Source organism: Myxocyprinus asiaticus, chromosome 45 (assembly GCF_019703515.2).
Source record: "Myxocyprinus asiaticus isolate MX2 ecotype Aquarium Trade chromosome 45, UBuf_Myxa_2, whole genome shotgun sequence".
NCBI classification, from domain to species: Eukaryota; Metazoa; Chordata; class Actinopteri; order Cypriniformes; family Catostomidae; genus Myxocyprinus; species Myxocyprinus asiaticus.
This window is the reverse complement of record NC_059388.1, coordinates 15,854,709-15,871,148: the sequence shown is the minus strand read 5'-3', so window position 1 is coordinate 15,871,148 and position 16,440 is coordinate 15,854,709. Positions and strand designations below refer to the sequence as shown.

Sequence of the window (16,440 nt, the reverse complement as noted above, 5' to 3'; positions counted from 1 at the left end):
GTGTGACTGAAAAGGGTGTATTAAGAAAGGGGGAAACTAACCTACACTCTTTCAAGCCCGTAAGACAGGCCTGTATGATTCTTGGAGCTCAAAAGCATACCACCATCCGCAATCATAACATGCTACTGCTCTCCTGGTCTGCTGGCTTTGTTTGAATAAGTTTGCTGTGGTCTGAAACTAGGGTTTTGTAGTGCAGAACGTGGCTGGTGCTGGACCAGCTGCATACAGCTTGGACAAATCAATGTCAGCCTCTTCCACATCTCTCCACACGCTCTCACACAAGGGATGCTCTTCCAAAAGATACAATAAATTTCTTAGAGAGAATTGAGAAAATCTTGAATTGAAAGGATTTTTAAGGAACATGATACAGCAAACCACCGCCTCCACAAAATCTACATTCAATCATCAATATTTAGTTGGGCAAAGAGTTTAACCCAAGATTGCCATCTGGTGGCTGGTCTCCTTACGTTTAACAATGTGAACCTTGCCAGAGTCCTGTGAATAACCCCTTTTTTACATAGAATCCAGTGCAGGATTATAGTGTGCATCATTTGGAAAAAGTTATGGTTTTATTTGGAATTTTTTTGTCACCTAGTGTTAGTTGGGAAGGAAAGACACAACAGACACAGACTATCGTGATGGAGAATGCTTATGCATTTTTTCCATCCAGCAGATGCGCCCTGACATGATGGAGAATGCCTACGTAAGTCTTCTTTCAAAGGCTTAATGCCTTAAGCCTTCAGAAGTTGGCGAGTAGTTTTAATGACCAAAAAAAAAAATAAAATACCATGATCAAAGCAACTCCAGCTAGGTTGAGAGTTTTGGCATGACACTGTAAGGCCTAATACTCTTCACTAAGAAAAAGCGAAAAGAACAAAGGAAGGAGGCTTTGCTAGAACCTATTTAGGGGGGCTTCAGTTACACCTCATTATTTTTCAATAATTCAGTGGGTTGAAGTCAGTTATTCTGCTTATACCACGATTACCTCGTGCACCTCGCATCTTTTAGGGTTTTTTGTCGAGACATTTTCAGGTTTTCATCCCTAAAACACTCTTGTTGAACAGGAGGTTGAACGGCTGGCTCACTGGTGCAGCCATAACAACCTGGAGCTCAACATGCTCAAAACAGTAGAGATGATTTTGGACTTTAGGAGGAGCACCCCAACACTGAACCCACTCACCATTCTAAACAGCACTGTGGCAGCAGTGGAGTCATTCAGGTTCCTGGGTACTACCATCTCACAGGAGCTGAAGTGGGAGACCCACACTGACTCCATTGTGAAAAAGGCCCAGCAGAGGTTGTACTTCCTTCGCCAGTTGAGGAAGTTCAATCTGCCACAGGCGCTGCTGATACAGTTCTACTCAGCAGTCACTGAGTATGTCCTCTGCACTTCAATATCTGTTTGGTTTGGTTCAGCTATGAAATCGGACATCAGAAGACTACAAAGGACAGTTCGGATTGCTGAACAGATTATTGGTTGCTCCCTGCCATCCCTTGAAGAACTGTACAATTCCAGAGTGAGGAAAAGGGCTGGAAAAATCACACTGGACCCCACTCACCCTGTCCACTACCTTTTTGAACTGTTGCCTTCTGGCCGACGCTTCAGAGCTCTGAGCACCAGAACCGTCAGGCACAAGAACAGTTTTTTCCCTCAGGCTATCCATCTCATGAACAGTTAAAACTGCCCCATTGTGCAATAATTACGTGCAATACACAGCTTAGTCAAATATATTTATTTAACATATCCTACCACTTCTGCATTACATTCCCTTGCGCTGTATATAACAGATTTGTATTTGTACATATGTACACTGGTGGCCAAAAGTTTGGAATAATGTACAGATTTTGCTGTTTTGGAAGGAAACTGGTACTTTAATTCACCAAAGTGGCATTCAACTGATCACAAAGTATAGTCAGGACATTACTGATGTTAAAAACAGCACAATCACAATTTGAAAAAAGTCATTTTTGATCAAATCTAGACAGGCCCCATTTCCAGCAGCCATCACTCCAACACCTTATCCTCGAGTAATCATGCTAAATTGCTAATTTGGTACTAGAAATTCACTTGCCATTATATCAAACACAGTTGAAAGCTGTTTGGTTCGTCAAATGAAGCTTAATATTGTCTTTGTGATTGTTTTTGATTTGCCACGGTATGCAATAGACTGGCATGTCTTAAGGTCAATATTAGGTCAAAAATGGCAAAAAAAGAAACAGCTTTCTCTAGAAACTCATCAGTCAATCCATTGTTTTGAGGAATGAAGGCTATACAATGCTTGAAATTGCCAAAGAAACCTGAAGATTTCATACAAAGTTGTACACTACAATCTTCAAAGACAAAGGACAACTGGCTCTAACAAGGACAGAAAGAGATGTGGAAGGCCAGATGTACAACTAAACAAGAGGATAAGTACATCAGAGTCTCTAGTTTGAGAAATAGACGCCTCACATGTCCTCAGCTGACAGCTTCATTGAGTTCTACCCGCTCAACGCCAGTTTCATGTAGGACAGTAAAGAGAAGACTCAGGGGTGCAGGCCTTATGGGACGAATTGCAAAGAAAAAGCCACTTTTGAAACATAAAAACAAAAAGAAAAGGTTAGAGTGGGCAAAGAAACACAGACATTGGATAACAGATAATTGGAAAAGAGTGTTATGGATCTTAACCCCATTGAGCTTTTGTGGGATCAGCTAGACTGTATGGTGCGTGAGAAGTGCCCGACAAGACAGCCACATCTATGGCAAGTGCTACAGGAAGTGTGGGGTGAAATGTCACCTGAGTATCTGGACAAACTGACAGCTAGAATGCCAAGGATCTGCAAAGCTGTCATTGCTGCAAATGGAGGATTTTTTGATGAGAAATCTTTGAAGTAGTTCTGATTTTTTTTTTTTTCAAATTGTAAAATACATTTTTCACATTATTAATGTCCTCAGTCAATGTATCTGTTGCAGATACATTGTGATCAGTTGAATGCCACTTTGGTGAATAAAGTACCAAAATCTGTACATTATTCCAAACTTTTGGCCACCAGTGTGTGTGTGTATATATATATATATATATATATGTTTTTTTGTTTTTTGTTTTTGTCTTATTGTGTATTTCTATATATACTTATATTTTCTATTCACTTTTTATTTTTATTCTATTTTTTTATTATTATCTCTATCTTGTTGTATTGTTTGTGCACTGGAAGCTCATGTCACCAAGAAAAATTCCTTGTATGTGTAAACATACTTGGCAATAAAGCTCATTCTGATTCTGATTGTAAGTAGAACTACTTTCTTGCCACGGATTCAGCGTCTTGCTTTGATACAGCCCAAACCTTTGTTTTTAGAACTAGTAACGGAGGCTTGGGCTGCTTTTATGCAATTTAAAGCCATATTTAATTGCATACTTAAAAAAAAAAAAAAAAAAAAAAACACGGTGACTTCAAATTTCACATTTGAGCTATGAATGTGTGTAATTTATGTTGTAGAACAAAACGTCCACATTTACCACAGACCTTTTTTTAGTTGAAAAACCCCATTACAAAAACCCAAAGGAAAATCCAGAGAGAATCCATGGTGAATTCTCTTCCAGGATTTTAAAACTACACCCTGAAAGTAAGCTACAACAAAAAACTGGATATTTGTACAGAAACAGAGCTAATTTTCCTCTGCTTAGTAGGAAGCGGATAATTGAAGCCATCTTTTTGTCTGTCCTGGATTATGGTGATGTTATCTATAGACATGCCTCTGCCTCCACTCTGAAACCCTTAAATTCAGTCTATCACTCCGCCCAAAGATTCATTACCGGCAACATTTATTCTACTCATCACTGCATTCTGTATGAAAAGGTTGGATGGGTATCTCTAACAGTAAGACGGGACAGGCAATGGTTTCTATTTATTTATAAATCCCTAAATGGCAACTTGCCATCATATATCACTTCCTTGTTAAACTGGACCCATAATCATTATTTGACTCGTTCAAGTGATTGGCTATTGCTCAAAGTCCCATGTGCAAACACTAAACTTGGGAAAACTGCTTTTAGTTTCTGTGCTGCACATACTTGGAACTTTTTACAACACACATTAAAACTTGACACACTTAAGTGTACCTAAAGGTCAATTTAAAACCATGATTACAAACTACTCCGTTCTTGAATGTAATTGTTTTTAACTGTGTTATGTTGTTGTCTGTTTGTTTATTTTCTCATGATATGTGTGTAATTCAGTTTTAATTGTTATCTCAACATCACTGAAAATGAGGGCATGCCCTCAATGACTTCTCGAGGCTAAAAAAAAGGTTGAATGAAAATGAACAGCTCTACTGCACCCCTTAGAACGTCTGTCAACCAGTCAAAATCAAGCATTCAGCTGCGCCGTGGTTCACAAATCACTTATAAGTCAGAGAAACTAGCGTGCAGCCATCTTGAAAATTTTGTCTTGGAACTTCCGGTCTAGTGTTTTCGGGTGTTGATATCAAAGTGTAATTAGCTAGCAAAGTGGATTTGCAGGTTATAGAGTTGTCAAAAGTTATCATGAGTATTTTAAAGTGTTCAGGGGATGTCATAGCAACTGGAAGCAAAGTGGGGAGATTTTAAAACAAGAGTACTTCATAAACAGTGTTGGGGTAATGCGATGAAAGTAACGTTTGTTACAGATTAATTTTACAGATTAATTTTTTTGAGTACCACACAATATTTTTTATATATAATATCTGAGTTATTTTTTAAGATAAGTAACGCGTTGCTTTTGTACACCTCTCCATTTCCCATATTGTGATTAATCAGGAGTAAAAGTGTTCAAACTTCGAGGAGGGGCATGATGGGCATTCTAGAGAGTGGGAGGCTTTTTAGAGCTGTTCAATGAAGTTGTAGTATGTGTGTGCATGATTGGCATTGTTGTGTGCGCTTGATGGGTATTGTAGTTCTAGAGAGTATGAGCCATGCTTATCAGCGATCGTCATAAACTTTGCCATTGTCATGAAAATCACAGCAAGAGTTAAGAATGTGTTCTCATAAGGCAACATTTTGTCAAAAATGTAACATTCGGGTAAGTGATACTTTGACTCTCACGATCGATTCATATAGGCTGCATTTAAAAGTGTGTAAACACACATTTTCATAGTATTATATAGCACAGGCATAAGACTTCCCATGGCCACGGCATGATTATACAGTTAAATACAATGTGGAATGATCGCTGACTGTTTGTGCATCTGAATTGCTTTGTTTTAAAGCTACCCGTAACTACTTCTCTAGGATCAGTTTGCATCTGAACTGCTCTGTGAGAAAGCATTTAACATTCAACATTCAGTTGAGTGAAACGCGATTGATTCATGTGTTAATACACACTGCATTAAAAAATCAGTAAACGTGTTTAGGCAGAGAGATTATAAGACTAGTCTTCCACTTGCCACGGCATGATATACAGGGTGAAATACTCGCTCAATTCACCGACTTATGCAGCCGAACTGCTCTGTGATACAGCTCCCCTTAACTGGGAGAATGGGATGAGAAAAGCTGGATCAGCAGCTGCAAGCAATGTACTACATGGTTTGTGTACGCAGACAAAATGTCTTAATTTCTTAAAATATTCAACATTTTTGTTCTATATTAAACAAGTAATTTGATTTGTGAAATATAAAGTTTTGAAGACATTTTGGTAGCATTAAAAACGATTCCATTCAAGTTGTATCAACATGCGAGTTTGCAGTTGTATGCGATCAACCAGTGGCGTCTGTATGCACCGTGGATCAGCTCAAAACAGGCGTGCACTGAGACGACTTAAGTGAAAAATATTCATTTATTCATCAGACTTATTCCTTGAACATGTTAAGTTGGCATTCCCCACTGAATTTTCTCCTAACTTCTGAAAAACATCTCAAGTTGACTCTGGCATTGTTGATGGGCACAGCACATGATGACATATATGATGCTGGTTTAAGTGTTGGACTTTGCTGCTTTAGGTAAGACATTATTATTCTTCATTATTCATGTTGGCTGCCATGTTGATGGAAAAACAAATCATGCATATTCCATTTATTGTGTCTTTATTATAAATATGACGTGAAGACCTACTGATTGTAGGCTTTCTACATATCTGTTTGTTTAGGATGTTGTTTTGACATGAGTATTGTACAGTAGCTAGCATGACCTGTAATGTCTCTACATATCTCATGTATTTGTATTGAATGCACAGCAGAAGAGAGAGTGGACGCAAAAGTAACATAAAGCTTTACTTTCAATAAAAAGTAACTTTTTAATTAATTTAGTTACTTTTTTAAGGAGTAACACAATATTCTTTTAAGAGTTACTTTTAAAAGTAATGTTACCCAACACTGTTCATAAATACACAAGATCCTACCTTCACGCTGTGGACGTATGCCTCCGTGCTCATGAAACTCCAAGAGACAACACAAAGTCACTAAAATTATCTCTGTATGACACCTCTGGCCATCTTCTCATGTCATTCATCCATTGTGTTATTGTTAAGGTGAGTATATTTTTTGAGTGTTAAACAGGGATGTGGGATTATACACACATACACACATATACATGTGAAAGTGTACGTTTTATTTTAGATTCGGTTTAAAACAATTTTGATCACATTTAAGCCTCTTAAAAATGTAGGGTGACAATTTAATTAAAAAAAGTACAAATGTAATGTCCTTAATATAATGAACATTATTAACAAGTTGAAACCTAACAAATTATGTATAATTACGCATATAACAATTAAACGCTTGTATCATGAAAAGGTGCGGTGTGTCATAGTAGCTGTCTGAATCTGATCTGCCAGGTTCAATGTACCTCTGCGGGTGTCGGAAAAAAACTAACATTTAGAGTGACAGCAAAACACCTCGCTAGCATTTTCACATAGTAGAGGGGTAAAGACTCACATCATCAACTCTTGGGGAAAAATACTTTCTGTTCTCCCACACATAATCCATTTTATACAGGAAAACCTGTACAACTACGTATTCATATGATTATCTAATCAGCAAATCGTGTGGCAGCAGTGCAATGCATAGAATCATGCAGATACAGGTCAGGAGCTTCAGTTAATGTTCACATCAACCATCAGAATGGGGAAAAAAAAAAATTGATCTCAATGATTTTGACCGTGGCATGATTGTTGGTGCCAGATGGGCTGGTTTGAGTATTTCTGTAACTGCTGATCTCCTGGGATTTTCACACACAACAGTCTCTAGAATTTACTGAGAATGGTGCCAAAAACAAAGAAAGAGGTCAACGGAGAATGGCCAGACTGGTTCGAGCTGACAGAAAGGCTATGGTAACTCAGATAACCACTCTGTACAACTGTAGCGAGCTGAATAGCATCTAAGTATACACAACACCTCAAACCTTGAGGCAGATGGGCTACAACAGCAGAAGACCATGTCGGGCATTTTATTAGGACCATAGTATAGTGGGAAGGTTGGGGTTGGCCTTGGAGTCCAAAAAGTTAAGAACTTCTGTCGTACAACATGATAAGCTCTCCATTCTGGCAGCCATTAAGACATGATGCACCCACTGACCTTCCACATAAGCCATTATGCCAAACGAACAGTGTCGACAATATTAGCAGATGGAAATGCCTATGTTCTGATGTGCAATGATAAGCATTTGTGATTGGTGGGTACAATTTTACTGGAACCTTTCGTGGTTATCTTATTGCTATGGCAACGTGCATTTGTTTTGAACTCAGTGGTTTTGAATCCAAGATGTGGTTTTCAGAGGGATTTGTGGATTGGGTTGAGCGTGTGTAAAATGAGATACGAGAGATGATTAAGTGTTTGAATTTGGTTTTTGAAAGCAGATGTGTGCGTCTCTCCACTCTCCCCCATTTATTACATTAATATCTTGACTAGTTCTCCCTCATTCTGATTTTAAGCACAAGTTCAAGGCAAAAGAAGGGCAGCCAATTGATAGAACCTCATATGCCCCCGAACTCAGTGGATTCCTCTCTCGTTGAGGTTAGTTTGGCTTATGCTTGGGAAGAATAAGCTGTAACTTGGTAGTTTAATCTTTAGCATGAATGGAACAGTTGCGTAGTTGTTCCTACTCCCTCCGTAGTGCAACCACAAACTGTCAATCAGTTGCTGTGACCACCTCAGTCTATATGGCTTTTAGCTCTGACAATCCCTGGAGCCAAAGCAGGAAACATGATTCCTAAAACATTCATAATTAACTCTTTTTAAAGATGAAGAGATTTAAAGTTATGCTTATTTTATAGACATTTCCTGCCTCCAGGCTTCTAGTCTTAATTAAATAAATATAGTGAGACCACATAACACTAGAAAAAAAGTTATAAAGCAAAAATTCAGCCCAGAAGTCAAAATAAATATATTTATTCTTTGTAAATATAACTGTTTATTATATTTGATGATGGTGATGCTGAAACTTATACACAAATGCAAGTTCCATTAAAACTCTGGAAGAATGTACCCAAACTCATGAATTCATTGGCTGTAAATGTGCAATTCCTCATATTTGTAGGTAGATGTTATTGATGATAGTCCATCCACTCTGGCTTATTTCTGTCCCAGTCTCTCCAATGCTTTATGCAAGATCTTTAGGTCGTCCCTCATCTGTCATAATGCATTCTGAATCTTAGAAGGCTCATCCAGAATGTCCATGCTGCAAGTTTACAGGTCATATTTAATGGAGAAGGGCTTCTGTATTGTGGATGAGTATTGCCTGTGGAACAACAGCAATAATGGGCACTAATGAAGTTAGTAAGGGAATGTATACAGCAACGTGTCTTTGAATACTCCAAAAGATGTATTATCCCATCTTGTACAACCTCTGTGAAAAGATCTATAAAAGAGAAAGCAACACATTAACAACCACCTCAGCTTGGTCTTGGCATCCTCAAAGCTCTCGGACACAAAGTACACAGGCTGATACGACTGGTCCTGGTATGGTTGGACTGCGGTCTCAGCTGGGTTGAATGGTTTGTATTGGGGCTCATTTGAAAGGGCATACTGGAAAAAGACACACTTCATTAATGAGTCAGAGTTCCAGCTGAACTAAGGCAGTGGTAAAAATGTGTAGAAAACAATATGTTTTTGAATGATGGGGTATGTATTCAAAATAAAACTCTTGGATGAGCTGTAGAACTACCACAAGAACTGAACTTTATTTTCTGGGGAAAAAAATATCACCCAAGGTTTGAGTTGGATAGATGCTTTGAGGTCTGATTGGTTTCTTTGAATTGCCCACCAAAATTAACTAATCATATTCTATTTTCAGTGTTTACCACTGTTTTAAGCCCTTGTTGGAGTCAAATAGCTTACACTAGACTTTATTACTAATAGACTAATATGCCATAGCAGGGCCGTTTCTAGCTAGGGCACCCAAGCCTCCAGGGGCCCTCGCAAAGCAAGGTAATTTTTTTTTTTTATAAAGTTGTTATTTATAACCATTTATTGTTTAATTTAATATTTGGATAGTTATTTATTGGTGATTAATTGTAATTTTTTTTGTTACGTTATTGTTGTTATTTATTTATTTATTTTTGCATTTTGTGTAATTAATATGTTCCAATTTTAAGTTAATATATTCACATTTTTTGAAGACTGTATTGTGGTTTCATTCTTGGGTGGGCCTTGGATCCTTGAATATGGGCCCCCATATGGTCAGAAACGGCCCTGTGCCATAGTAAAAAAAAAAAAAGGTGTATGTTCTCACTTTTTTATCTTTTGCCATGCTAATATAAACCACTTTACATTGTTATTCATAGTCGAGAAAGTGTTGTACTCAAGAGCTGAAGGACAAATAAAGGGTGTAGTATATTTCAGTCAAGACATACAATACCATAAATATGTTGTTGTTATTAAAAAAAATAAAATAGTAATAATAAATTAATAGCATTTTATTTCAAATAATAATACAATGTAAAGATGAAATCTATGTCTTACCAAAAGCTCTCCATAGGAGGACAGGAGGCCGGCCCCATAAGCCTTCACTCTTCCATTCTGCTTACAGAGGCCAAACTCCACTGTAAACCAGTAAAGCTGTGAGTAAAATATAGGGATTTTTCATTAGGTTATATATACTCCAACCTAAATACTATATACTGTACTGTTTACATAAAGGATGACCAAATCTTTATATACAACTGGCCTGTGGTAGACTACTTCCTAGACCTGTAATTTGAAATAAGCACCAGATGGGGGCACTAAAGATTTACTTTAATACTGTCCCTTGTAATACCATATTAGACTAAATCATCTTAGATATATTAGAATTTATCCAGGAAGATTTACTCACTGTGGACAGTTTCTCAATGTCCTCATCTGATGCCCCAAGTGAGGTAAGTCCAATCTCCTGCAGGGTAAAATAATCAGTGACAAATTTCAGTATTTCATTAAAGGGATAGTTCACCCAAAAATGAAAATTATCTCATCATTACTCACCCTCATGTCATTCCAGACTTTTTTTCTTCTGCTGAACACAAATAAAGATTTTTAGAAGAATATTTCAGCTCTGTTGGTCCATACAATGCAAGTGAGTGGTGACCAGAACAATGAAGGTTAAAAAAGCACAAAAAGGCAGCATAAAAGTAATCCATATGACTTGTGGTTAAATCTATATCTTCAGAAGCGATATGATAGGTGTGGGTGAGAAACAGATTAATATTTAAGTCCTTTTTTACTTTTAATTCCCCTCCCTGCCCAGTAGGTGGCGATATGAACAAAGAATGCAAATAGCCAAAAACATAAGAAGAATGTGAAAGTGAAAGTGGTGATTTATTATAAAAAGAACTTAAATATTGATCTGTTTCTCACCCACACCTATCATATCGCTTCTGAAGATATAGATTTAACCACTAGAGTCATATGGATTAGTTTTATGCTGTATTTATCTGCTTTTTGTAAATTCAAATTTCTGGTCACCATTCAATTGCTTTGTATGGACCAACAGAGCTGAGATATTCTTCTAAACATCTTGTTTGTGTTCTGCTGAAGAAAGAAAGTCAAACACATCTGGGATTGCATGAGGGTGAGTAAATGATGAGAGAATTTTCATTTCCGGATGAACTATCCTTTAAAGCAGAGGTGCCCAGACATTTTCCTCGGAGGGCCAAAAATCTATCTTGACTGAGGGCTGTGGGCCAAAAGAGAACATTGCATTATAACAAACTCAGGGGCATTACATATGGGGGCATTGCATAACGTGCATTGTTACTAAAACAATTTTTTTTCTCATTCACATATTTCCAACTATTTTGGCTATTAAATTAATAAGCCAATTTAATAAAACAATGAACATTATTCAGAGATATAAAGTGGTTAATGTTCTGTAAATTTATTATTGTATCATTAATAACGTTTTATTTAACATCAAGGCTATTTAACACATCCAGATATTATTTTTGTCAATATTATTATTAACTACATTGTGGCATTTGATAATTTTAGCGTGTGAGCATGACACCGAACTGATGCGGAGCGTGAGAAGGCGAAGTGCCCGTTTGTGCACGTTTATGGTGCATCCGCCACTGACTCGGCACCATCTGCAACGGTGGCACGAAACAAATAATGTTCAGCGAAAATTCAAATGAAGAACGCCATGGATATATTAATTTGGAACTATATCAGACTGCAGGGGGATTTTATAACCCAGAGCCTCCGCACATTACCGACCATGGATGGAACTAGAGATGGAGATGAGAGATGTAACAGGTGTTTCATTGTTTCTCTTCATCAAGCAGCTGGTACATTACACAAAGTATTTTTGCTATTTCTGCCTTTCTTGCAAATGTGCTGCATTATGAAAAATAAGGGAGCGCCATGATATGAAAGGGGTCGCCGTCACGCGCTTGCAATGTTCACAGCTTTGTTGATTATAAACAGGAACTTTATAGTTTTATCATTTACGGAGACATGGTATAACACCATTTGCATGTCGAATTAACAGGTTTAGAAAGGTTTATACATCTGTAACATCTTAAGTTCAGTATCTCTGCAACAAAGCACTTTTTCACTGTACATGCTCACACTTCTGACACTGCTGAAAGCCACACGAGAGAGAAAGTGAAATTCGTACATAATTTACGAGTTGGCAATTTCGTATGGTCTCGCACGATGTTGTTCGCATAAACTCGTACGACTTCATTACGTGAAAATTCCCGGATGTCTAATGCGGAACTAAACGCGAGTTCCACATGAGGCGTTAAGGACATGATTACCCAAACCCCCTAACTAAACCTAAACGATCAGTAGAGTGTGTAAACATGATAGGAAGCTGTTGTGTGTGACAGAAGCAAGTAATTGTCGTGTATTAGATGGAAACGATGTCAGCGACGTCATTGGCTGAAGTGAAAGTTGTAGGAATTCAAACGAGTGCACTATATCATACGAATTAGCCATATTTAGAAAAGTCGTATGAATCTTGACAATTTTGCCTTGAGAGTGTGTTGGAGAGATAGAGCGGATTTATTTGCACAGCTTCTGGAGATACGGTTTGATACAAAAACAAGTTTATTGATTTGATTTGTTCATCTGTATCTACTGGTTTACTAATATAGAGACTAATTTGCAGCTGCACTGTAAAGTGAATAAAAGTGTGCAGGAATTTCTCGCATTTTGAACGTGGAAATTGCGGGAATTTTTAAAATCGTGCGCAATAGCCAAAATCCCACGCCAAATTTCAGGCTCTGCAAACTGTCTTATATTAAAATATTAAAGTTGCCATGGTTCTCCTCCTTTATAATTTCATTATTAAAAAAAAACAAAAAAACAAAACAAAAAAAAAAACATTACTCCGCAAACTGCTAAATTAATGCAATGAAAAGCTGCGTCAATAGCTATTTTTTTTTCACTCTTGTCTTATACTTCAAGGCGGGCCAAATCAAAGGTCATCTAGTTTGGGCATCTCTGCTTTAAAGGAACTGATTGATTTACAGGTTCATATATGAATCAAATTTAGGGAACACTCTACCAGTAATAAGACAACTTACATAATGAATATTAAGCTTTGGTAGCATGCAAAAATTACATTGTTTCCAGGTTCATGTTTCCATCTCCGATTCAAGCGGATTACTATATGTAGCCGGGAAACCTAAATTGTACTGTGCTGGACAAATACATTGTACAGTAACCTGTAGGTAATTACACTGGTGACCATACCTGTGAAAACTGAGCAAATTCTTTGTCTGCAAGCATGGGGATATGTCCAAGAAGTTCATGGCAGCAGTCACTGTTAGAGTGGAATACAGTCAACATACATTTTTTGCATAAGGTTTGCAAAATAAAACGTGTTTTATGAGTCACTGCACGTACGGTTCAGGGGAATGCATTGGAGCTGAGGGGTGACGAATATATTGGGTACACTGGAACACCCTAAATGCCAGACTGGCTAGGAAGTCTCGGGCAGAGAGCAGCCCTGCCACTGGCCGCAACTGAAATCCTGTTCTCTCTAAAAAAGGGTACACACAGACAGACACGGGATCTGGTTAAATAATTTCACAATCTACTGCAATTTTGTGATATCCACCTTAAAGGCTGGTGTTTAATTAGCAAAATCCTGAACAAATATTGATTGCAGGAATATTTACTTTTAAGAAATGCAGACACTTCTCTCAGCTGAGGTATTTTGTCTTCCTCATACAAACATTGGCTCTCCAGCTGGCCCAGGGCTTCTAGAAACTGTCTGCATGCATGACTTGGGTAGAGACTGGCCAGAGTCCTGTAGACCTCCCTCCTGCCTCATCACAAAAAGAGCTCTTACATTATGCTAACCTACTAACCTTCTCTGAGCATACACTTGAAAAATTAAAAAATGTAAAGGTTCTTCAGCAGCCACACCAGTGGAACCCTCTGGAGATCCTCCAGATACCTTTCAGTTCTCTGAGAAACTTACTCTTATTTGCTTCAAGAACTCTGAAGAACTCTAAGGACTGTCAACAGTTCCTTCAGTAACCCCATCATAAGGGAAGCGCTTCAGTGCACTTGAATTACTTAAGGTACATTAATAGGATATTAGAGGCTCCTTTAAAGGTTGTGTGGAGGATCTCCAAATGGCATGTGAGGAACCTCAACTGACCCCTTTAGGATGTTTTAATGTTTACAGTACACCAAATATTGTTATTTTCTTGGCTCCAAACCAGGTGAATTAAGTAATTAGGAAAACCTACCAAGTGGCAACCTCTTCTGAAGTGTATTCCACTACAGGTAAAGGGTCACCGCTGCAATGACAAAAAAAAGATGGAATGTCAATATTTTTCCCTAAAATAAATGTATCTATTTGATGATTGATGTTAATGCATTGAAGGAATATTTTGGGTTCAATACAAGTTAAAGGGATAGTTCACCTAAAAAAATAAAATTCTCTCATTAACTCACCCCCATGCCATCTCAGATGTGTATAACTTTCTTTCTTCTGCAGAAAACAAACAAAGATTTTTAGAAGAATATCTCAGCTTGAATCTTATGGATTACTTTTATGCTGCCTTTGCATTTTGGACCTTTAAAATGTTGGTGCCCATTCACTTGCATTGTGAGGACCTACAGAACTGAGAAATTCTTCTAAAAATAATTGCATGTGTGCAATTGCAACAGAAGAAAGAAAGTCATACACAGGATGGCACGAGAGTAAATGATGATTTGTTTGGTTAACTATCCCTTTAAGCATAATCGACAGCATTTGTGGCATGATGTTCATTACCCAAAAAATAAATAAATAAAATAAGAAATACATTTAACTCATCCCTTCTTTTCTTAAAAAAAAAGAAAAAGAGGTTACAGGCACTTGCATTGAAAGTAAATGGTAAATTTTGGTGCATTTGAGCTGTAAAGTTGTTTAAATCGTCGTTTTTACAGTCGTTTTAGGGTTTACGGTGTTTCCTCCTAGCAATCAAGTTAAATTGGATAGGCCTACAGCTTTGCAAAATAAATAAATAAATAAATAAAAAGGTTAGTAAGCGATTTTATCACCCTAAAATCAGGTTAACACTCGTATTGTTTACGTCTAGTGGCTATACTTTTAAATTAGTGAGTATTTTAACGTTTATGGATTGGCCCCCATTCACTTCCATTGTAAGTGCCTCACTGGAACCCTATTATTGCCTTTTTTAAAAAGGAGGAACAAATCGCATTACATTTTTGTGGTAATCAATAGGCTATTGTGCCACAAATGCTGTCGATTGATCTTAACTTGTATTGAACCCGGAATATTCCTTTAATTTAATAATACATTGTTTTAGTAAAACAATTAACGCATTAATAATTACGATTTTTTTTTATTGTTGTTGTTGATTAGTTTATTGTTGTCTTCAGATTACTTACTGCTTGTAGTTGAACGCCAGTTCAGAGATGAACCCTCTTCGTTTTCTGTATAATGGATCGCTAAAACCCTGCACAATATCATTATTATGTATTATTATTATTCATAGTAGTATTAATAATAATAATAATAATAATAATAACGTCCCCGGTATTCCAATTGGTTTGAATAATACATAAGTAAAAACCAGAATTATAAAATGAATAAAATAGTAGCAGTCTGTAAGTTCACTTACAGGGTGATCCTGGTCCAGATCAGGGTCATATTTTGTGATCAGGTGATTGCATTTGTCCAAGTCAGCAATGTTCTTTGGAAACCAAGGAACTAAATCAAAGTTAAAAAAAAAAAAATATGAAAGAAATAAGTAACATAATATATATATATATAATTCTACAGTTTCTTTCTGATATAATTTAAGATATAATTTAGACAGAGCCTACTCTTTTCCTCCTGCACTATTCGCACGTCATCTGCAACTCTTTTTAAGGAGTTGGTGAAGATGTCAGTGTCGGAGCAGTGCACTTCACACCTCATGAAGAACTCCAAATCTTCTTCAGTGCTGCTGTTCTTCATCTTTCTGCTCGGTCTGACTCTCAAGATGAAGGAGCTTGGCTTCGAAAGTCTACATCGCAAAACCCGATACACAATTTTTGCTTTCTTTTTTTAATCATGTAAAAAATCAAATCATTCCAAAGCATCAACATTTTTCAAAGGTTTATTAAGAAAGCTTATCTTCAAGCAAGATATATTCATATTTGAATGTAGTCTAATCTACTGATCTGTCAGGCACTGTAAAATGTGTGTTAATATAACAGGCTGTTAATTCAAATTAAGTGACCAAAATGTTTTGAAAGACCCGTAATGTAAGCTTTCAACAGGGAAAAACATAAATAAAAGCGACTTATACCTCAAAGACTTTGCCAGCCTTGAAGAACCCCGCGTTTTTCTCACTTCTGAGCGCAGAGAGAATGTTCAGAGTGATCTTACCAATCTTCTGCTCCTCAAACACAAAGCTGTCCCCGCACCTTGAGGGGCCCGGAGAGGACGAGCAGCTCTCTCGCTCTCGCCGGGCCTCAGTCAGACTCCACTTTCTGCCGGTGAACGGAATATTCTGCACTATGCTGTCCGTCTTCATCGATTCGTGCTGATTTAATAGGCCACT

General features: G+C 37.4%; 1 pseudogene; it reads right to left on the bottom strand.

Annotated features, from left to right (window-relative positions):
* Window positions 1-8,521: 8,521 nt before the first annotated feature.
* LOC127435467 (tyrosine 3-monooxygenase-like) lies at window positions 8,522-16,413 on the bottom strand (annotated as a pseudogene).
* Window positions 16,414-16,440: the final 27 nt, after the last annotated feature.